Source organism: Patagioenas fasciata, chromosome 3, assembly GCF_037038585.1.
Source record: "Patagioenas fasciata isolate bPatFas1 chromosome 3, bPatFas1.hap1, whole genome shotgun sequence".
NCBI lineage: Eukaryota > Metazoa > Chordata > Aves > Columbiformes > Columbidae > Patagioenas > Patagioenas fasciata.
This window is the reverse complement of record NC_092522.1, coordinates 31947015-31971821: the sequence shown is the minus strand read 5'-3', so window position 1 is coordinate 31971821 and position 24807 is coordinate 31947015. Positions and strand designations below refer to the sequence as shown.

General features: G+C 39.8%; 1 long non-coding RNA gene across 1 annotated transcript in view; it reads right to left on the bottom strand.

Annotated features, from left to right (window-relative positions):
- Positions 1 to 3926, bottom strand: part of LOC139827703 (uncharacterized) — a 108596-nt gene extending 104670 nt beyond the window's left edge. Inside the window, exons 1-2 of the long non-coding RNA XR_011738618.1 lie at positions 3717 to 3926; positions 1246 to 1353 (exon numbers count right to left, since the gene is read on the bottom strand). This is a non-coding gene — a long non-coding RNA (uncharacterized lncRNA). The remainder of the gene's footprint in view (positions 1 to 1245; positions 1354 to 3716) is intronic.
- Positions 3927 to 24807: the final 20881 nt, after the last annotated feature.

Here is a 24807-nt window from a genome sequence, read left to right as displayed (position 1 = left end):
GTGGTCAGAGCACTGGGCAACAGGGCTGCAGGTTCCTTTCCAAATACTGCCAGTTGCCTGTCCCGAGACCTTTATGAATTTTCCACACCCTGTTAGACTGATACGTTCCCACATCTCATGGGCAGAAGTAACATGAGCTCTAGGGCAGGGACAACCCCCACTCCCACAGCTCTGCACAGTGCCTGGGACTCCACTCTCTATTACAATGCAAGTCCTAATTAACAGCCCAATCAGGCTTTGTGCAACGGTTGCCAAGCCAAGTTCTTTGCCTTGTGCTGAATTGCTCACCCTGCTTAGCTTTTCTAAGTCTAAGTCTGTCATTTACTGCAGTGTACTAAGTTATATCATAGAAATTTTAGAGGTATGACTCCCCTCCACAAGTTACTTTTGAACAATAACAAGTCATCATAAGCTTGTTCCTGTGCTCTGATGAGCTTTGAACTTTAATAAATGATTAATCCTATTTAGAAGTAACTTAACACTGCCTTAACTGCATCTTTCCACGAAATGTCACTTTGACATCCTGTTGTGTGCATTCATTGCAACTTTCACACGCTGTAAATTAGGAACATTTACACATGCAATTAGTGTTTAATAAATGCCCAAAGAACTACTTGGGGATTAAGCAATTAGATGGCATCATGGAGTACCCTTTGTACTTAATGCTTATGAAGAAAATCATCTACCCGTTTTGCACAAATTGCATGCTGGGGTAACCATTGTGCTGGCAGGAAGCACTCGGCTGAATTGCCAAATGCAGCCTCGAGTTTATACACAGCCACCATTCCCCAGCTCTCCCATCCCTCCCCCACTGACTTAACAGATAAATTAATATAGAAAAATTTGTCATTGGGACAGTACTTTATTATTAAATTACTCCCTCTACTGAAAAAAAAAAGGCATAAGATTTAAGAACCTGAATTTTTAATGCCATAGTTAAATTATTATATATTAAAAAAAAAAAAATCTGCCCAGAAAAAAAGTCCAGCTATGTACACACAGGTCATTTGCACAGTCAGCAACAACGGAGACTTAACCCTTTCTTATCCTATACTTTATGGTGCATAAAAACTGTAGTCAGTGTATGTGGCAAAGCACGCAGTCTTAGAAGGAGAAACACTTGGCACCCTAGAGTGCCATACAAGTAGGAGCCTGTGTTTTATGTATACGCCATGCACACACAACTATAGCATGCTGAAAATAACAATAATCATTTGTCCTGCAATGTATATGGCCAGTACTCACCACGGTGATTGGTTAAACACCAAAATTAAGGTGCTGGGAGAGAATGCCTTGAAGTTCAAGGTACAAATGAATCCAATTTGCTCTCACTGAGACCCATTCACAGGCAGCCTGGAGAAGAGGGAACATCAGGGGTGTTGGACTAGATGACCTTTGAAGGTCCCTTCCAACTCAAACTATTCTATGATTGTATGATCTCACATTTATAAAGCCATACCTAACACATGGACTTAGACACATACAAACAAGAGGTGGGCACAAAAAAAAAGAGACTTCGGGAACAGAGAGGAGTTTGAAGTTACATCTTGAGCACTTAAGCCACCAAAACTAGGAAAAGCTGGTGTTGACACCAGGAGAGGGGTCCCTGCTCACAGCACCACGTCCTTCACCTCACCAAAAGGAACCACTGCTTGCAGAGGTCACGCCCAGAGTCACAAACCCTCCTTACAAAAAGGCCCATTAGAACCTAATGCTTCCCAAAGCTGGTTAGTGCTGGGATACAATGGAGGTGGTGCAAGATGTGTACTAGCTGAGGCTGCACTTCACAGGAGAAGAGAGGATCCTGTTTGCAGGGGAGCAGGATTTCCAAGTGCCAATCACTGGAGAAAGTAGAAAATAAACAAAACAAAACAAAACAAAACCCAAACAAAAAAAAAATATTAAAAAATAAATTAATAAATAAATAAAACAAAAAATTAACCGAAACAAAACCACCAAAAACCACCAAAAAAACCCCAAAAAACCCCACAACCCCCCCCCAAGAACATGAAAAACCCCAAAATACACAAAAGTCCAAAACCCACAAAAATCCCAAAAACCACATAAAAAACTGAAAATACAAAAAACCCAAACCCCACCAAAATAAACAATAAAACCACAAAACCAAACAAAACCCAAACAAACAGAAAACAAACACACACACACAAATAAAAACCAAAAAGCAAAAAACAACCAAACAAAAACAAAAAACAAAAAGCAAAAAACAACCAAACAAAAACAAAAAACACCCCCCCAAAAAAAACATAAAAAAAGACCAAAAAACCCTCAAAAAACTAAAAACCAAACTAAACTCACCAAAAAAAACACACCAAAAAAAAACCAAAAAACCAAACAAAACCCACAAAAAAACCACACATTAAAAAACAAAAAAAAACCCTCAAACACCCAAAGAAAAAACACCACACAAAAACACCACACAAAAACCCCACACACATTTAAAAACAAACAAACAAACAAACAAAAAAAACCACAAACAAACAGACAAACAAAAAAAAAAAACAAACTAAAACCTCTACCCCAACAACTTAAAACAACTACAGGGAAGTTGTTTTTCAACTTGATGCAGCCTGTGGAATCGTGTGAAAGGTACCCCTGTGGATGCGAAGTCACCCACCGCAAGGACTCCCAATCTCGGAGTGCCAGCGCCACCTTCTTGCCAAGGGATCTAGTGGCAGGCTCTCACCACGGCCACCTGCGACTGCCTGTGTGAAAATCCCGCCGGGGTTTTGGGCTGGTACCACAGAAAACACCCGGTTTGCATCACCGAGCTGGTGCCGACGGGTCCCGCATCCCAGCCCCGGACTCCCAGCACACCCCGGGTCGGGTGCCCTCAGCAGCGACAGACAAAAAAATCACCGTTTTTACGAAGAGGGCAGCTTAAAACTCACAAGAAGTAATTTCAAGTTAGGCTCAAGCCAGCCTCCTCCTAAAAAGTGTATTATTTTTCTTGATGCTTTAAGACAGTCTTTCTAATGGGAAAAATAATGGGAGTTTTCTTCTGTTATTTCCTTTGGTGCAAATAAGTGAATTTTCCCAGCAACTGTTAAAAAGCAAAATGTTTCTCTCACACAAGCAATTTTTCCATAGATAAACACTCCTACAGCAAGATTTTAAAACAACCCAAGATGTTAGTGGCTGTTACAAAGATTTTAAGTTTGAAAGAATGTCGTATTTGGGGGATATAAAGTTTTGTAATCTTCCCCACTCAGAACCAGCAAATCAATGCACTGTTAAATCAACAAGGCAAAGACTAAACCAGCCCTCAGCTCCCTGGAAGAGATGCTAAGCTCCTCACTAATGAACCCTTCGACCCACCAAGGAACACCACTGACAAGAGTCCATTGGAAACCCATCTTGTGTCAAAAGACTCATGGCTGTGGTTGGTGATATTGTCTGTGTGAAATGAACCGGCAACACACAAAAAAATTACATCTCTCGAGGAATTTTGGAGTTAAGGATTGTGCCAAATGGATGTCCTCAGAGCTCCAGTACTCTGGTGAGCTACAGACACAGCACAGAGCTGGTGTCAGCAGAGGGGAAGATTCTGTTTTGTTGTCTCAAAGTACATTAAATATGATGTAAAAAGACATACAGTCCTCGGGGTGTGGGAATCAGTTCTGAGCCCCTCCAGTTTTCAGAATCATAGAATGGTTGGGGTTGGAAGGGGCCTCTGGAGATCATCTAGTCCAACTCACCTGCTGAAGCAGGTTCATCTAAAGTAGATTGCACAGGAATGTGTCCAGGAGGGTCTTGAATGTCTCCAGAGAAGGAGACTCCACAACCTTTCTAAAGAACCTCTTCAGTGCTCTGTCACCCTCGAAGTAAAGAAGTTTCTCCTCATATTCAGACAGAACTTCCTAGGCTTCTCCAAAGCAATTATTACCAAAGGATTCTTCTCATGCCGTCTGCAACTGAAAAAAAATAAAAAAAGTCCTAATTACCTGAAGCATTTTGGGTGCTATGATCATTTCAGTCCATATGCCACCAAAACTATTTCAATTCAGTCACTACATAGCAGAAGTATTAGCCGATGTATTTTCATACATCTTTTTTCCAATTTCCAGTTGTGATGGATGTAGAAACAACAAACTCTCAAAGTAAAACACAAAATATTTCTGTTTCGAGTGTAACTCTAATGAGGAAGCATATGCCAAAGAAATTTTCCTTTCCAATACATTTTTGCATCAGATTATTCAGATAAATATTGCTGAATACTCATACAAAAGAAAAGGCTCTGAACATTTCAAGACTTGCTCTCCCCTGTGATTCTGAGAAGTGGAGTAACAATAACTGCAAGAGGATGGGACCTTTTAATCACATCCAGGAATCTGGAGCTTGCCTGTCCTCACTGCATGAAGACATTCAACAAGTGAGGAAGAGAAGAAGCAGAATCAAAAGGAAGCACATGCAGAGTTTACACATCCATGTGTACACAGGGAAAAAAATAAAGATTTCCCAGTGCAAAAGAAGATATTTGCACTGTACTTCATAGCAGAGTTGGCTGCATGTGGTGTTGAAATCTGTCTCTCACCTATATATTGAACCCATACTATCTTCCTATAAATTTAAGCAACTTCAGCAAAGCTGTTAGAGTAAGTGAGCTGCCTACCTTCTGTTCTTAGAACCCATGGAGACTGCAGCAAGACTGTCAATGTTAGATTTTTCTATATATAAAACTTGCATATACAGACACATAGCCCCGCAACTAGTTGTTAACTACAGGGGGGGACAAATACAAATAGAAAAACAAAAAGGCAAAGAAACACAAAAACAATAGCTGAGAATTTGTCAAATTGAAAAAAAAAAAGTATTTTCAGCTTTTGAAAACTCTTTAAAATGTTGATTATTGTTGTGAAACATGACTGTATGTCACATCCCCCACCTTGACCTCATGAAAATTCAGTCTAATACATGTAACTTCATAAGAAGAAATATCGTTTAAAACTCTCCAGTGAGGATGTCTTTCCTAGGACTCCTCAGCAACTGGCTGTGATATGCATTTCCCTCGCACAGCATGGAGTAAGAACAGCCACAACGTGATAGTCAAGGCAGATTCTCACCACACAACCTGGACCAGCACAGCTAGACCCAGTGTCACTTCAAAAGTGGAGCAGCACTGGTGCTCCCAAATGACTGGTGGGGCACTGGGGTAAGGCACTGACCTTCCTCTCTCCTGGTCCTGCTGTTCACAGAATCACAAAATATTAGGGACTGGAAGGGACCTCGAAAGATCATCTAGTGTCCAATCCCCCTGCTGGAGCAGGAACACCCAGATGAGGTTACACAGGAAGGTGTCCAGGTGGGTTTGAATGTCTCCAGAGAAGGAGACTCCACAACCTCCCTGGGCAACCTGTTCCAGGCTCTGTCACCCTCACTGAGAAGAAGTTTCTTCTCAAATTTAAGTGGAACCTCTTGTGTTCAGTTTGAACCCTTGTCTGGTGCTCCCTCTCACCCTGAATCACCCTCCCCATCTCTGGAGTATTGCTCCCATGGCAATGGGCTGCTCAGGCCCACCTCTACCCTGCCCATGTCCTGTTAAGAGCCTGTATACATACACATATACGTGTAAAATATGTGTATACATTTAATATCAACTACAGGGAAGACAGGGCGGTCTTTCAAACTTCCAGTATGTCAACATGCTGTACAAACAGGAAGCAGCACTGCAGCAACAGGTCATTAAAAAGGCTGCAAACGAGCCAAGATTTAGGAAAGTGATCTGAAAAATGAGGGGGGAGGGGGAAATCAGGCCTTTTCCACCCTAGTTGGCATATCCTAATTCTCACATAGTTTCATACCCTCACAGAAAAGAGAAGTGTGTTTCAGGGAACTACCTGAGACATCAGTGTTGTAAATAATCACATATTTTCATGCTGCCTTTTCCCAAAATACCCTCCCCATCACTTAATTGCCTCTGTTCTTTTGCTCTCTCCTCAACACACAAATTTTCTAGAGAGAATGGGGAGAGACGCTCAGAAAGCGTTTTTCTCTCCTTTGGTAGGAATCTTTATATGCAGAGGCACTCTGAGAGCTGCAATCTGCCTTCCCCTCTTTGCAGGCTTTATTCCCTTCTCTCTCCCTGCCTTCCACCTTGAAATGACATTATAAGGAAAGTCCCAGCTTATTTGTTTTTCAAGAAGCTGATGTGGGATATCCAAGATCGGCTGCCAGCTAGAGGGAATCCAAGGCGGAAGGGGAGAAAAAAAGCTGTGACCCACCCAAGTTCTTGTTCATGGCAAAAAGTATCTGCTATAAAATATAGATAGGTAGAAAAGCCCAGCATTTGCAGTATTGCTGTGAGCACTCTCATCTAGAAAAGATCCTCATCAGTATTTCCTCTCACATCAACCAGCTGAAGGTGATACATTCTAGTTTATCAGTAACATCTGAATGGCAGCTTTATTTCTTTTTTACTTTTTTTTAAGGTAAAATTAAAACCAGTCTCCTTCCCCTGAGTATTCACCATTTTATAATCCAAGCTGTCCCAACGCAGCATGAGTATGCACACAACCGGCTATGGTTTTTAACATCTGCTTTTCATTTTCTTAACAGGAAACCAACACAATTTCCATGACAAAGGAGGATTCTGGTGTTATACTCTCATTTATCTGTCATGTGTACACTTGGCAGCATTTGATCTTAATTCTCTAGACACTTAAGAAATAATCTAGGAATTATTGCTTCTTGACAATATAAACAAATAAGGCTATCTATAAATAAACCACAGCAAGGACAGGGGGAGGTTCGCTTCGCACCCACAGAGGGACTGCCTTGGGGCTAGTTCTCATTTATTTGTTTGGCCATGGCTGGGGATCAGGAGGTCACCCTCCCTTCTGAGCCCTTTTGTGCGAGCCTGTGCACAGGGAAGATGGGCCCTCACACAAAGTAGCCCTGAAGAAATCGGCTGATTTTCCCCCATCCCCTACCCCTTCTGAGGGCATCTTGCCTGATGCCCCATGGACAAGGGATGACAGTGGGACCAAAGCACACCAAAAAAAAAAAAAAAAAAAAGCACAAAAACAACTGCAGGCACAAAAAACACTGTTTAAAGTTCGTGCTATACCTGCATAGGGAATTCTTGCTAGCACCCACCAGACGCTGCTGAACTTTTTTCCTTTTAAATTTTACTGTTTGTAGCATCCCCCCATTGCTATTCTTGTTTGCCTTGGGCCTGATCCAAGCAGCTATGGGAGGAAATGGCCAGGACGCCTATAGACATCTATAAAAGTTGAATCAGGGCCATGGACAGTAATGGATACAACCCACTGAGCTTTTTTTGAAGGCTCCAAAATTAATATCAGCCCCCTGATTTTCATATTGCTAATATGATAGGTAAGTTTAAAAAAGGACAACCTTTCTTTTTTCCTCTCTCTTGCCTTCTGGGTGAAAATGTTGCTCACTATAGAAAGATACATTTGTAAAGAATCCTTCAGGTTCCAAAGAGATTATAGGGAAATGGTTTTACGATAGAAAATTAAAGACACTAGTTAAAATTGTTCCCATTTAATATCTTCACAGTCAAATTACGAGATTGACCCTGCAAATGCTTCATCATAGCTGGGATTTCTTGGAAATGAAAAGCACAAATCAGTTGAGTGCATGTTTCAAAGTCATTTATAGCCAGATGCAATTAAAGTAAAATGGCATATTGCCTACCTCCCTGTGGCATCCATAGGCTGGAGGTGTCTCAGATTTCTGTACAGTTAATGATAGTTAGGAGCCTCAGTACAGAAGCTAAAGCAGCCTTTGAACAAGGAGGCACAACTGACATAAGTTTGCTCAGCATGCAGCTACTTGAAACCACACAAAAGAAAATGCAAAATATGCCAAAGTGCCCCATATATTTACCCCTTCCAGGGTTTTTGCCCTTCATTCCTTGCTACATCAAGGTTTTACCTTTCCCTTTTAAGATCAGCAGCCTGGGACATCTCTTTACAAAAAAGACTGGCTTGTTTTTCAAAGACTCAAGCAGAAGTTACCCTTTTAAACGACGTTTTGTACCACAAGCCATGTTTAATGTAATTACTTGGTGGTTGAAGCATTACCCTGGGAAGCGGGAACCTGGGATCTAGGTCTTTTTCAGCCCCGGGTTGTCCAAATATGTGAGCCACCAAAAACTGACCAGAGAGATTAAATGCCCAAATGAGAGTACTATCCAGACATAGATCAACAATAGTTCTATTTTTATATACAAACTTATTTATATTCCTCTTGCTTCAGCTCATTTCCTCATTTAAAGAAAAGCTATTTTTGTCCAAACCTGCTTGAGGTTTGCCAGACCATAACAACTGAACTTTTTTAAAGCAGTGATTTGATGCCAGAGGTGGTCTTAGAAAAAAAAATAAAAAATAAAAAAATTACAAGAAACCTCTTGTTTTGCAACATCCTTAAAAGCAGAGAGGCAAAGGGCTTAATCAACTTGGGCCATTTAAAAAAAAAAATATTAAAAAAGCATGCCTTGACTCAAGGAATCAACCTCACCATTCAAGGCTGAAAACAAGCAGCCTCATTCAGAATTTGCATTTATATTTCAGTTAAAGAAGAAAACAAAACAAAACAAAAATCCAAACACATACAGGAAAGAGTAGTTCTAAGCATTATTTTTTGCTCTCTTTATGGCTGTTAATCACATGAACAACCTCACTAAGTCTGAGTATTTCTATTAGTAAGTGCTTAATGTTGCAAATAACTGATAAATAGTTTGGACTATAGACAGCATAGCAAAGACATGTGGAGAAAAAAACAACAAAACAAACAACTACAAAAAAAACCACCCACACCTTGAAAGCATACATCTTAGTATTCATCTCTTTATTGGCATGTCTATCATGTTAAAAGTAAAAGCACACCCAAAAACCACTCCCAAGCAAACCATTGGTACCATGTGGGGAAAACAGAAGACATCTAAAAAAGGTTAGAATAATATGGCCAAATAAGAAAACAAATCAAAACAAAACAAAACAAAAACGTCAGAGAAACAAAAAACCACCACAAAACAAAAACCCCACAACTATTTAACCTCTTTCGGTCATTTACTTGCATTATTTACACATCCTTTTTATTTGTTAAAATAATATACAGCAACTGAAATACACCATGCAGAAAGAACTATATAGAAAAGCTGGAAAAAAACAGAACCTGGCAGGCAGATTTCCATTTACACGCTCATTATTTACAGGAAATATGGTTTTTTTAGTATCCACCACCAGGAAAATTTTAACAACATATGCATTTTTAGGTGAACCTAAGTCAAGAATCTTTCAGCTGTCAAGAAGCAACAATTTATCTGGGGTCAGTTAAGCAATAATTTGTCCCTGACTGAGATGCCACAATGATTCATGGAGAACTATAGATCGGATGTCTCTTTCTGTTCATCTCCATAGGCTGGCTCCATACTAGATTTCACCTCCAGTCACCTCCACAGTTTTCCTTTTAGGTAAATCATAAGTAGTGGACAATGAAGATCCTACAGACACAGTATATTATGGGAGATGTGGTCCAGTTGTGTAGAGTGAGCCACCAAAAAGTGACTTCTAGTTAGCACTCTCCAGCCATCAAGCTCGTTTTCCCTTCTCTCAAGCCTCATGCATCTCAGCCATTTGTCACCCGACTAAATGACAGGAATTTTCACCAATGAGTAAAAAGATTAAATAATCTGACTGGTCTAAAAATAAGTCTGTGCATATCAACTATTCTCCTAACCCAGGCCATATCTTCCTCCAGTGGACACTTTGAGGAGGTCTGTGCAAACAGAACACAGCTGAGGTTCATGGTTTGGGAAACAAAAATTGCACTTCACGTCATTATTTCTGTCTTACACCATCTTTATAGTCTCATGTTCATTGGCTCGATACAAGCACTGCTATTAACAGCAATCCTGCAGAGCATTTGTCCCTTAGGACCTTGCGAGTGGGATTCCTGTTAGGGCTACTAACTGAAGGTGGAAGCAAAAGGAATGACGGAGCTATTCAACTGGTTGCTCCAGGTCCCAATACTTGTGCTTTTATACAGTAGATAAATTGCACTAGGTCTACGCTAATAAAGAGAAACTGGGAATAAAAGCGGGCCTAGAATGTGATTCCATTATCCTGTCTCTGTCCACTGCCAAAATAAGTATTACATCAGTTATTATGGGTGCATGCATGTGCACACACTCTCCACACACATTTTGTAAATGCACCTTTATATAGGGAATGTATGAGCATATGTATGTGTGTATAGAAAACCAACTCAGTTAGCACGTGGCTCACAGACAGCCTTTCCTGTCATCTTACTATGGCTATAAATGAATCATAACTCCAGCAAAAAATTCTGCTCTCAGACTTATGGAAAATATTATGTTATTTTTGGCTTATGTCAGAGAAAAGCAGGATGATAAAAGAGTGCGTAACAGTAACGTTCAAGTTCATTTGCATTTTCATCTTTACATGTCTTTTGAGATCTCTCTAGGTTCTGTTTACTTGAACAGACTCAAGAAGCATACTTTATGTTTACATTTATTCTGCTTTATCACACTGCAGATATCAAGAATTCATTTAAGAGTGTGCATTCTACATATACTTTATACATATAGTACTTATGCAGTACTTATCTGCAGTTTGGTTCTATGGTCTGCATAAATATTAATAAGTGATTTAGACTACAAAAGTAGCAAGTTTGGGCAAAGTATATAGACACCTTAATGTTTTATTTTTGCATCATTCTTCATCCATACTCAAAAGAGAGAACTTATTCCTTAATGAAAAATCTATGCAAAAGGAAAATTACCTGTTGCTTTTCACTTTTCTTTCTTAAGAAGGAATTGCAACAATAAGCAGAAATAGCTTTCTAATCTATTACATCACCCTTACTCCTAGACAAAGATACCTCAATAGTACTGCCATCCAGAGGAGAAGAAACATGTAAAGGGCAGATAGCCTTAACAACATGAGAAGTCCTGCCTGCAAGATATCTGTCCACAATGATGTTTCCTCTGAAACAAACTCAAAAGAGACTCTAGTACCATGTTTTTGTTACTGAATTATATGCCACTTCTTCATTCAGCAGTCTAGTCAGACTGTTCTTTCAGAGCTGGCACTGTCTGCTATCATTTCACAAATCAAAAATACTGAAGACAAAAGCTTAGCAAAACAGAAAAATCAGATCCAAATACTCAAGAGCCTGGAGAAATAAAAATATGAGATGGGTAGTTCACAACATGGGCTAATACACTCTTCTTGCCTGTCTCCAAATAATTTGCCATTATTTTTTTTTTTTTCTTTTCTTCCCTCCAACTACATGCTAGCAGTGAAATGACTGGTTTAAGTCTCATCTGTTGTCACATCCTGTCCCAGCCCTGGACCTCCAAACTACCATGTACTCCATCCCACCACATGTCATATCACCTTCCCCACTCCCTTTCTTCCAAGAGAAGACTATTAATGTTTACAATGCATCCAGTCATCCTGAGAGCACCTGGGAGGCGTAGCCATGCAGGCTCAGACCAGGTGGGTCCCTTCTTGGAGTCCCTCCTGAATCTAGCTCCTCAGATCCAGCCTCATGCAGGAAGACAAGGAACACGTGTCCAAGTAGAAGCACCTGTGAGGAAAGCACATTATCCTCATTGTGATTGACACTGCCTTGCAGTTTCAACAGAGTGCTCTAGATGCATTATGGTGTCTAAAAACTGTTCACAAGGGCAGAAGAAAGGCTACTTTGGTGTCACCTCACTGAGCCTCTTTCTTATAGGGGTTAGAGAACAAAGGGCATTACTCGAGGGTGAAATAGCATGGGAGCTAAAATATTTTATTTCCCTACAAGGTTGCTGCTTGAAACACAGCACGCACTAACTTACAATGGAATATTTTCAGTCCTGCTGTCAGCTCAAGACTGATCAGTAGAAGTTTCTCTTCTCTGAGACCAAGTTTCTTCCCTAACCTCCTTTTGAATGCTGACAAACTTCAATTGCAATATTCCTACTATAAGGTATGATGCAGATAAGCAGTTCATGTGAGGATGCAAAAACCTTCTTAAATTTTCAGACATCTATCTGGTCTATAAAGGTTGTTTCAGGAAAAAAAAAAAAAAAAGTCATGTGTAAGATTATAATAATTAGCAATTGTGAGACTTCAGGAGTAGAAAAGCCATGAATAAGCCATGAATCACTGCTAGCACTTCCTCTCATACCCACGTTTCTACAAACAGTATATCTTTGACCCACTCTATCATCAAATCACATACACATTTCCACGCTTTCTACCCCCCCCCCCACCCGCCCGCCAGCATTACTACAGCAGGGTTATTAATTTTTCAGTTTTAAGTCCCAGTTTGAGCACCCACTTTTATAAGCAAAAATCAACAGGCTAGTGGCTGGCACTATGGACTAGATGCACAGACTCAGATGGCACAATAACCAAATCAGCACTAACTGTCCTCCTTTATGTCATGTGCAATGAGGTCTGGCAATGAGTCCTCTGGCAAAGAGGAGTGATTTGATAAATCAGCTTTCAAAGTAGACACTGATTTCCAGTCTTACCTAAGATACCCCTGCCTTTGTGCTAAAGTTTGGGCGGCACATTTCTTTTCTATGGCTAGAGTAAAAATACTCTACATGTGGGCACCATTCCTACAATCTTCAGTGGAATTTCAGTTTCCTTATTCCAGAGTTGAGATAGGTCCATGGAATGCAAAAATTAAAATTTGCTCTGCCAGTTTTCAGTAGTGTACCAGTCACCACCAAAATCAGTTCCTATTAATGATTAAATAGGAAACTTTATGGTTTCTCTCCCACACAGGTCTTTGTAGACCTTTTTGGCATGACATTGGAAAGAAAAAAAAGCAGCGTAACTGCAGCTGCTTTTCTTCTAGACCAAGAACTGTGTTTTCAGTTGGTTATGTTTTCACTTTTGGATTGGAAAAAAGTTTTGAGTTTCACTCCAGCAACTGAGTCAATATACAACATGCTCCTGCCTGTGTGGGAGAAATAAGCATGCAAAAAGCTACACGGAGAGCTTATAGGGGTGATGAGTGTTTGCTTGTAGAATCTGCTCACCTGCAAACTACCTTGTATGCCAGCTGTATCACTTTAATCTTTGAATCACGTTCTGCCCACGGTTGTGTCCTGAGCTGCAGCACTGCCAGTACAGGAACACAGCATTCTCAAATATAGCATGGACAAAGATTATAAAGCTGTTTGTTATTTTGATAAAACTAAACCAGTTATAGCATTAAAGAATAATTTAACAGGGCAGCCGTGGCTCTATGGGACAGTTCAGCTGGGCTTGCTGCGCTGGTCAGGAATCAGACCTATCAGTATGCAGACTGACACAGGGATTCTGGCAGATATCCCTGCTGAGACAGAGCTGGCCTTCCAGGAGATGAAGACAACTGAAAGGAAAATTTAGTTCATGCTGGACAGTTTTGAAGTATAAAGTAATTTTACAGAGCAAAATCCAAAGTGTTTTTTGCCTATTCTACAGACAAAGCTTCAAGAGCACTGAAAGGCCCTAGGGGCGAGTCGCAGGACACAGTTCACCTTCCATATAACTAAACCTGTGCACCCCTGTCTTATTGTCTGCTGGGTGTTGCCCCTGGCCTGTGCTGTTCCTTGGAGCTTGTCCAAGGACTTCCTAGGAGATTGCCAGCTGGCACAGATCAAAATCGTGCCAGGAAACATGCTAACAATTAAAACAGTATGGGGCACCTGCACAAGAGTGCTCAAGGCTACACACAGGACCTGTTGAGTTTCCTGGTATAGACTTTGGCTTTCCATGCACCACTGTAATAAATTAATAAACTTGACACAGCACATAGTTTACATTGGAGAGCTATAGGAAGTGTAGCCCACACTTGGTTCTTAGATAACTCTGTGTATCATATAGCTCAAATGCCTGAGAACGCTGCACTGGAATTCTAATTTCATATGCTGAGTGACCTGGTTTGAGTTATTTTTCTGTTGCTGTACAGACACAGAGATAAAATACATGAAAACAGTAGTGAATGACATGTCATCTGAGACATCTTTATAATAATTAATTTTCTTTGCAAATAATGTTTCAAACAGCCTACTGATTCAGGTGCTACAACGAATGCAACATATCAGCTCTGCTTTCTCCACAAGAAATATTATTCAAACATATTTTGTAGCAGTGATTTTTTTTTTTTGCCTTTCATAGATTTAATGCAATACTATGTAATTACATACCCTTCACAAAATAACACTGGATAAAGAATTTTCAGAGCTAGAAGATCTCTTCTGTAGATGGATACAGACCTAGTGAGCAATAAGAATGGCAGGTGGGGTGAGGATTTTCACAGAATTAGCCTGGCAGGGGAAGCCATCAGTCAACTGCTCACATGCATGGAATAGTATAACTTCATAATTACATACAGGTCTCCACATTCATTGCATTTAGTTCTCGGCCTCTCGTGTGTCTGCACCACCAAAATATACCAGCTACATATTATAGCACAGAAACATTAGTACACAGTCACCTGCTGAGGTCATTTAACATGTCGCTGAAAAATCATCACTATCTGGGTATTGAAGCTTATCAACTGTATCCCTGTGAGCCAAAAGATTAGCCTGGGACTTAAGAGCACAGGCTGCAGAGGTAAATCACATCTCAAAAAACACAGAAACACAAAATTACAGAGACTGGGATAAGTTTCTGTTTGCCTGCTTCAAGCCATCAGTCAAAGCAGAGCCAGCTTAAGAGTTAGATCAGACAGGTTAGTATCAGTGAAGTTTCAAATACTCAGCCTTCAAGAACAGATTTTGTGGCATTTCTGAGAAACTACTTCAGTGTTTAACCATCCTCTTAAGTCCCAATTATCCAAGATGCTTGTTCTCTACCAAGCTACATAACTTCTAATTAACTGCCCATGTTCAAAAATGACCCTTTTACACAAGATTTTTCTACATATCTTCTGGAGGTGATTTTTTACTGTGATAGATAGAATATAGAATTACTCTCTCCTTGTATTTCCACAAATAATGTTTGAATTATATTAGATTGCTCTGATCCTATCAAATTGAAAGCAAGAGATAATTAGTTCCAGGAAAGAGCTTACATTAGTAGTATAGGTCTGTGAACATGATACACATGAAATGTGTAAGAACACAGGTAATACAGCAAGATAGGAGAAACAAAGGATAAATTCAGGACACTAAATTGCCCACAGAGCCCAACCAACCATAGCAGTAAAGTCTTATATTCCACTTACACTTCAAAGCAAAATGTTTTGGCCCAGCTGTGCCCTCGAAAGACACAGCAAAAGTAGGGTCGAGCACTTGTGGGTTGAGACCAGCTTTCTCAACAAAAGGCAAACAAATAGACCAAAAAAAAAAAGGCATCAGATCTGAAAGCCCCAGTTAGATTTCAGTTGTGCACCCACCTTTGATTTTCCAGTGTCAGAGATAACAAAGGAAGGGGAGAACAATCAATGCATTTTAGCAAATAGCTGTACTGTGTTTTTTCCCTTATACCACAACAACTAGCAAGAAACTTCAGTCATTTAACTTATAAACAAGCATAACAGGTAGACAGACCATGAAGGATCCTGATTTATTATCTCCTTTACTGTACTGTAACTATGTCAGCAGTACCTTGTTAGTTTAAATAAATACCAAAGAGCATACAGGCCTACAGGATACATCCTACCTTCACTCCATTTTTCTCGTTGACCTTTAGCATCACTGCTGCCTTACCATCCACACCACAACTTTCAAAGACTTTCCTTCTGTGTTAACAAACCAAATCAGTTTGTCAAGGGATCAAAGAAAAAACCAGATGAGGCTAATGGGACTGTGAGCCTGAGCATCACGCCAAAGAGGAGCCAAAAGGGAAAACAACAGAGGTGAGTCACCAGGTCTGTTCTCTCACCAGGGCACCCTGAAGTGCAGTAAAAGCCAGGGAGCCAGAAAGCAGAGCAGCAGGAAGCACTGAAGTGATGAAGCTATCACAACAGGCAATTACCTTCATATAACAGAGGTATTATCCCAATTTTCCACCTCATGCGCACTTATTTATTCATAACCCCAGTGCAGAGGTGCAGGCTGTTCAGTGCTAGAGTGCAGTGCCAGTTCTGTACACTTGAATATCTCAGGTGATGCAGAGAAAAACAACATGTTCAGGGATCTGAAGGTCTCAAGTGGGCATAAGCTATATGTACACTTTGCCGTCAAACATGTAGTGATATTATTTAATATAAAAGCATAAACAATAGTATTTTTTAATACAAAAGCATTAAAATGTGCTTAATGCACAAAGTTTAAATTGTGATTTGTTCAAGCTGAGTTTTAAGGTTTTGATCTAAAGTTGCACTTCGGTGGACAACTGGTGCTATGGCAGTTTCACCCTCTAAAGCTGGTGTTTTGCCAACAGTTGCTTTACATCAGCTCTTCAGCTGAGTGGTGACTGCAGCCTGCCCCATCCTTGTCACCAGCTCCTTGTCCCCACCACTGCCTCCATTGTGTCGGTGTGGCTGTTTGGGTGGCTTTACGGTAGTTTACCAGTGGCAGAAGGCAGAGGACGAGGTGCTACTTTCAACAGCCATGCTACCTCATGCCCATTTAAACAAGCCTATGTCAAACTCTACCTTAAATCCCATGGAGCGACAATGCTCCAAAGATATCCCTTGCTGACCCTCTGAACCCAGTTATTCCATTGTTTTTCAACTTGGGGTCTTGTTTACATCAGCTCTTGGATGAAATACAAGGTTAAACAAAATATGAATGTTGTTAATCTATACCCAATTAGCGTAAGGTGCAAATAACTGTACTAGGAACAAGGTAATGGTCAAATCGATCAGATGAATTTCAGGTTTTGTTCTTTTAATTTTTATGGGCTCTGATTGCAAATCCTCTGTAAGCAGTGGCTGTTTTCCTATGGAGCCAGCAGGATCAGGCCCTGTTTCTGACCAGGTTTATTACAAAGGATATGGGAAGAGGGGAGAAAGTTTTCTCCAGGGAAGAGTCAAAATTATTCATGGCATTGTACCAAACAGAAAGCCCATGGAGCTTCTCTGGACCAACAGTTACACAGCTGAAGATCTTTTCAGCTTGTCTGGAGACATTTACTTTGAACTACTATTTTTAGTATTTTATCATTTGTCCACAAAAATTCACTTAGATTGAAACCCGGCACTCAAAGATACGATATAGGAGTGTCAAAATCCTTTAAAATAACAAAAGAAAGAAAGAAAAAGGTAAATATATTGTGCTTAATTTTAAGTTAAACATGCACAAAGAAAAACAAATGGGCTTCACAGTTAGAACTGCTTTCTCTCCCTTGTGCTTGTGTAACTTAAACAAGCTTTTATTTAAAACATGATATTTTCCAGACCCTTAAGATCTGTGCTTGAATTAGGCATTTCTGGAATTCCTGATTTAATATTGAAATAACTGAGTAGCAAATACAGCAGAATACAAACATAAGCCCTGTGCTTTGGTAACTTTTTATTTATAGCATGGTTTATTACCTGTGTCAATATTAAAATCTCTCTATAGAGTTTAACTAAGGATTGAAATAATACTACAGGTAAGATTACATCCCCACTGAAGTATGCTGTTTGTTTTGGGTTATGGCAGGCTATGGCACATCACAAGACCAATGTCCCATTTTACCATTAAACAGCCAGAGTGCTTGTTTGACCCACCACAATTCACTAACTTATTTAAGTGAGTGGCTAAACTTCCATTATGCAGCTAATTCCACTGGTTTCAAGAGGACTATTCACTTTCTTCATGCTAGACAAGTATTCAAACATATTGCTGGACTTGAGTTGATCTCAGCCTTACGCAGAGCTCCTTCTTTAACTGACCATCTGATCCACAATATCAGGACAATACTGGGCATCCTAGGAAATTCCTAAGGGCATGAACCAGACTTACCAAAAAATGTTTGGGAGAAGACAAAGACCAAGAGGCTGCCTCTTCAAGTGAGAAAAATTGTATCTAACCCTGCTTATATTCTTTAAAAGATATTGGATTAATAATGTACCACTGGCCTTAAATTTGAGTTTCCTGGCTTTGGTGGGACTGTGACACAAATTTAACTTTACCTAAACACAGAGACTTTTCCCCCCCCCCCCCTCCTCTTAATTCATTTAACATGTACTCCCTTTGGTTTCATTATGGAGCAAATTTTGAGTGAGTATAAATCCTAGGAGTTTTACTACCTAATTAAAAACATGTTCCTGTTCCATGCATTGATGGGAAACTCATGTCTCAAAGGGTTAATTAACAGTCTTTACACATTCTGTATTTAGCTTGAGGTACAAAGCCAGAAACATAAATAACGTCTTAGATGGAAACAGGAGGTGCAGATGGTTTTTAAATTTGGTTCTTAGTGCATTTTACTCTAGCCAGAAATATGTACTGCATAAAACCGAAACAATGACTCAGTAACCATAGTTAATACACAGTTATATTTAAAATGTTCTTCCCCTTTTGCAACTTCATATCTTTTAGGCTTATAAAATGATAATTGTAAGCTTACTGCAGTCAGATATCTGTAAGCAAGAAACCTTGAGACAGAAGTGCAACAAAATCTTGTAACCAAGAGAGACAAATGACAATAATGAAACTGCACTGTTGTGTACATAACAGATAATCATCTGACAAAACCAAAATGAAACACTAGAGTGACAACAGAAATTAGCACACTGATTTACCAGCTCTCCATTTACAAACACCCTATAAAATAGCACAAATTTGGCAGTAACTTTAAATGAAGCAGAATTATTAACTGGGAATTCCAGCTTAAAATAAAAGTGAGAGACAATATTTCTGAAAAGCAAATGCTTAAAAAGTTCCATTACAAAGACATAAAATGGAACATCAGCTCACACAAGCCCTGTTAGTCCCCCATCCCTGGCTCTCACTTACATAAATATTCTATTGAATCCAAATGGCAAAGGGACCTGGTAAAAGCCAACACTGAGACAGCTGAATGAGACCATTGACTGAGTGGCTGCTAATTAGGTAAAAGTGTTTGCAGGTTTGAACAATGTGCTTTGGGACAGTGGAAGTGAAGGAAGCATGAGATGAATACAGAAGACAGCCAGACCATCTTGTTCCCTGTTGTTACCAGTTATTTGGTTCCAACAGCTAAGTGGCCTTGGACATGTCATGACATTTGTGTCTTACTCTAATGTCTCCTAATGGTACTTAAACTTTAACTAACCCCTAAAGGTGCCATGATAATGAGTTAATTTTTAACAAGGATTTTGTAAGAGATCCATTTTGTGTAAGTTTACAGATTTGTGAAACACCAATTACACATATTCTTGAAGTAAAAATTGCAATTTAGGATTGCATGGGCCTTGGACATAATACACAACTATTCCTACAAACAACCTACAGCTAAACTAATACTCTACTTTGGAACTAGAGCTCCAACTAAAATGCCTCTCTTCCCAAGTTAGAGCGTCTTCCTTGAAAGAGGACTCCAGTCTGTGGTATCAGTGCAGACATAGTCTTGAATTAAAATTAAAGAGTCCAGGTTTATTTGTGGACTGACTATAAGTTGCTGTGGTCTTCCTAAGGGTTTCTTGCTCAGTATGCTGAAGGTTTTGGAAGCATCCATGTATCTATCTGCAGCCTTTAATTCCTTCAGTAAAGAGGCAACCTTGACACCTTGGTGTCTGGTATCTAAGAGGTAGGAGACTCTCAGATCTTTACTTTAGATCCTCTCAAGAATATGTTTTTGTGTTTGCAAACACACTTCTGCTTTTGAATAACTTACACATCACCAAATGTTTTGTCTGGCTAGAAAACAGGGCAAATCATCTGGGATCTGACACTTAGGAGGAGACTAAAAGGTCATTACCTGAAATGCAAATGGAGAACATGACAGTCAGAATTTCAAGCATTTCCAATTTTGCAGTAGGACTTTATGAAGGAACATAATTTGCTAAGACTTCAGATCACCAAGTAACACCTTGCAAATCAGCTCACTTAAGGAAGCCCAGACTCACTAAATGGGGTGAAACTTGTGCCAAGTACTGCACGTTCCAGCATTAAGGACACATATGTCAAGGAGAGGCATGCTTCTCTTTTACACAGAATACTAGTCTCTTCCAGCTTTATCCAGAAAATTATAAGAGCATGGTAGTGTTCCCTAGCTGAAATCAGCGGCATTAATTGGAAAAGAGCATTTTCCTACTTCTTCCAAGAGTAGGAAAGCACTCTGGCAGCACAAATGGCATCAGTCCTGGATGTCAGGGTTAAAGTTCAGGCTACAGTTGCATTGTAGAAAGTTAAGCAGGTGGCCTGATGAATAAGGTGTTGGGACCCCATGCCTATGACATGGGGACTGGTACCATCTCTGCATGCTAGAGGACTACCTGATGTGGGTTAGGGTCAGAGTTGTCCCAGGGGAAGCTCAGCTCCCTGCCATCCCAAGACTGCAAAGTTGCCGCACTTGCGGGAGACAGTGATGCAGTGTTGTAGCAACAATGCAGCAAACCCCACAGGAACTTGTAGGAGAAGGGGAATTTTATTTTAAAACAAAACTGGTATCAGTCACACCCTCATACTCCCATTCTTGCTCATATGCACTAAGGTTTGTTGCACACGGCTGGTCTGCCCAGCATGCAGGCACCCAGATGCTTGTGCCCAGGTGTCCTGCCCAGGCTTTTCTGCAGTGACACAGAAGACCTGTCAACTATCAACTCCTCCTCATGTCTCCTCTTCTTCCTTGGCTGGTGACCCTGTGCTGGGTGTTGGATGTGACTTATCGCACCCTTCAGGGAACGACAGTGATTAATGTCTCCATCCTGTTCCACTTCAGTGAGTCATCAGGATTTGCTCACTCTGTCTCTCAACCTGGGTGACTTGAAAAGCTACACACATGTGTGTGTGCTAGGATCCTGATGACCTGTTAATCCATCTGCCATCAGCACATGCCATTCCTATAACCCTTCTCCAACTGTTTACTCATTCTGGTGTTCCTGCAGCTGGAATTGTACATGTGCTGTCCTACAATACTAATTTTAACATTTCTACTACGATTTTCCATAGTCCCACCAGCTTCGGTGGGTCATTTGTAACTAGCATGTGGAACTTTTTCTGTTGCAGCCTCCATTTAACAAAGTTGCCTTGGTCAACAGGATGCAGTCTTTTTTGGTTATGTAAAAAGCAAGGAGACAGGACCATGTCTAATATTCTGGAAAATTAAGTACACTCACAAAGGATACAGCACCAGTGAATGATAACAGCTGATGACACTGAACGTATGGGAAATGAGACATAAATTGGGTGCACTGGAGTGAATAACACTCCATAGCCAGAACAAGCAAATATAGCCAGAAGAGGTCAGAGGTAATGAGTATGGAAGGGAAAACGGTAAGCACAGTACAGAGAGGGAGTTCTTTCTTTTTCAGGCTGTCCCCTGAAGAGGTCAAAAGAAAAAAGGAAAGAGATATAGGTGAAGAACAAAGTGTGGATGAAGGAAAGTCCCTTTCAAGCAGAATTATCTGTGAGCACTCTGGAAGGAAGCTGAACTTCTCAGGAAGGAGACTGCAAGTTTGAAATAGAAAAAGACTAGGAAACAATATTTGTGGTAAACAGAAATACAAGTTACTGCATATCTTGTATATGGCATTATCCCATACAATTGTTCTTGGTCAGAATGCCACAATTGTAGAGACAGAACAATCATCTCAGTGCTCAGCCCAGAGAGGTTTCCAGAATGAGGACTCCTGGAGGCATTTATGTAGGCAGCCACTCACCTTTCCACCTTTAGTCACAAAACCCTTATTCATATTCTTGTCTAGCAGTAAATACCTTAGGGCTCCATGTGGGACCTAACTGTGCACCTGAAATTTAAAACATGTGCTTCTCAGAATAGTAATGGCTTCCAGCACAAGTTGAAGTCCTCTACTGTCATGTATAGAGCAATATCCAGATCTTATCGGGGTCCAAAAGCTGCTGTAAGATGTATAGAAATAGAATGCATACAGTGGGTCCCAATGTGACAGTGGGTCAGAAAAGAAAAAAGCAAAAAAAAAATGAAGTATGTCCAGAAAATATGAATGCAAGGTAATGCAGCACAAAGGTAAGGAACAGAGAATATAAAGAGAGAGAGAATAAGCCGTCTGCCTCTTAACCCTCTGATATTAACCCTGTATTCCAACTCTATTACAGCATCTCTCAAGTGTCTTGCTTAGTTTTGCCCCTATTGCTCTCCCCACCCCCCAGCCACCACTTGAGTCAAATAACTGCTTTCCGTTCCCTTCACCTAGTTAGTTTTAGGAGACTTCAGGCTTTTCCAGCCTGTTGAGCTCTCTTGAACCCATCCAACAAAAATACTGGCATATTTATCCAGGATGCTGTAGACATTTCAGTACTAAATGCTTAATTTTAGGGTTCATTGTTGCTACATGCCAAACCTTATGCATTTCATACTCTACTAAGTGAACCATGAAAATTAGAGATGATTTTGAAGCACTGTTGGAGATGTGAAGAAGGGGGAAAAGAACCCTGGAATTAGAAAATTACTAGCACAGTCTGGTTAGAAAACCACATCTTGCTTTTTACAAAGAATACGTGTGAGTGCAGTAATGTTTTTTGTTTAGGTGTACTCTCTGGATTGTTGACCTTGTTCAACTTTCTGCTTCTTTTCCTTTATCTCCCTTTTTTACCAATTTGCTTAAACTGCTGTTTCTAGGAACATTTAACAGCCTCAGAAATGGTGGACAGAAATCCTTAAATGTTTTGTCACAAGAGGAAAACCAATCTTTTTTTCTGCAACTTATTAACCATTTTTCCACTCCAGGGCATGAATTCAAAAGATGGAGAGCTTTGATCCTAGTCTGACTCCATTCCCATCTGTATTGAAGACACTTTGTGCATGACAGAAAGAGGAAAACAGTTACACAAACTGAATTAAAAAAACCCCAAACAACTAGATGGAAGAATAAATGCAAAATTCCAAGGTAAAAGAGGATGGTCATTTTATTAGATATGTAAATGAGGATTAAAAAAGAAGAAAATATATGGCATTAAGCATGCAAATTGCTGAAGACACTTGCATTTATTAACTGTTCCCTCCTTTTTATTAAAGAAAATTATTAGTCACGTCTTCCAAGAAGTGACTTTTTTGTACCTAGAAATCATAGACCAAATCTTGCCTGTATCCATCTCCAAGTATTTCCATTTCAAGGCAGAATAATAAGAGAATATTTTCCTAGAATGATGGGAAATGATCTCATAGTGAAGGACGCTGTGCCACAATTTCTCTTTAGCTCAAGAATGTTTAACAAGCCCTGCAAATTAAGTTTTGTTGTACCGGGAATGCTTTAATACTGGCTTTTATTTGCTGCACATGAAACTAGTTTCACCCTCTAAAAGTTCAAATAATTTGATTTCCTGAAGAAAAACAACCTGGGAGTAAGTTGTAGCTCTTCTGAATCAGCAGCTCCAGTTCATGTATTGGAACAGCATCCACAGTCTTTGTCTCTGTTGAGCAAATGGGTTCAGGCCAGATAATCTGAGGCTGGTCCAAAGACCAATGAAATAAAAGGAAAACCTCTTTTCTATTTCAATTAGCCTGAAATCCAGCCCTCAGGCACTGAATCCAACCCAAGTTCAACCCCCACTTATACTCTCTGCTCTGTATAACCACACACTGTCTCCGCTCCAGGTAATGCAAACTTGAAGTGATGAAGGAAGTACTGAGCTATTCCGCCATGCAAACATTGCAAAACATAGTGTTTGTGTACAGCTTTCTGTTGGCCTCTGTCCCCTGGTGAATTTTACCTCTATATTTATATCAGGATCAAAATCTGAACTCAATACTGCTGTAAGGAAATAATGTGTTTTTTTCTTGGATTTCTGGATCTTTTAAGATTTTTGAACTGGGTTGAAAAGTGAATAAGTAACATCTGTAGAGTGATGGAAATATCACTTAAGTAAGCTTTTGGTCCAACGTCTTGGAAATGGGTCCAAAGGAAAATAAGATTTTGTATCTTAATCTTTACCAAAAAAAAAAAAAAAAAGTTCAAAATGGATTGCATTTTATTTCTTTGCTTGCCAATGGAAAAACAAACAAAAAACAGCTAGCCCATTCAAGTGCATGTTATGTACTCATTCTGAGTAGTGTGTGTGTGCCAAGAACATTTTCTACTATACAATTCTCTTACTATGTATAACTGTATATTTAATTTTGCCTAGAAACAACCTCACAGCATCACACAGTAGAAAAACAATGGCCAAGAAAATTAACTACCCACAAATCAACATTGCTGCATGGGCTTGCAAGCCAGCACTTCAGATGGTTGGGACATCCAAGTCTATTTTTAATGACATATTTGTCTACCAACCATTGCTTCATCATCATTATAAACATCATAATCTGTGGCTCCAAAAAAATAAAAAAGAAACTTACCCAGGCAAAACCATATTTACGCAACTCTACAAGCATTCAGAGTGGAACATGTGTATCTGTAAATTTAAACAAAACAGCTATAAACAAACAAATTAGTTGCCTTCAGTGTTTTAATTTATGCTATGCTGTGATATTTTCTTTTGCTATTTAGTGTAACTACAGGACACAGGAATCAAAGCTCTTTAGTTAGTTTGTAAACTCCCACTCACTGCTGTAAGCAATTTTGTTGTCTGTCCAATGTATTTATTTTTTATTGTATAACAAAATAGACTGAATTGTTGAAGAGGCAGTCTGTACTGCATTTCACTACTAGTATGTGCAGTATTTATCCCAGGCTTTCCTAGTCATGAAAAACAGTCAATATTGAGAGACAAATGTGAAACACATTATTGATCCAAGGTTATATGCTTCATCA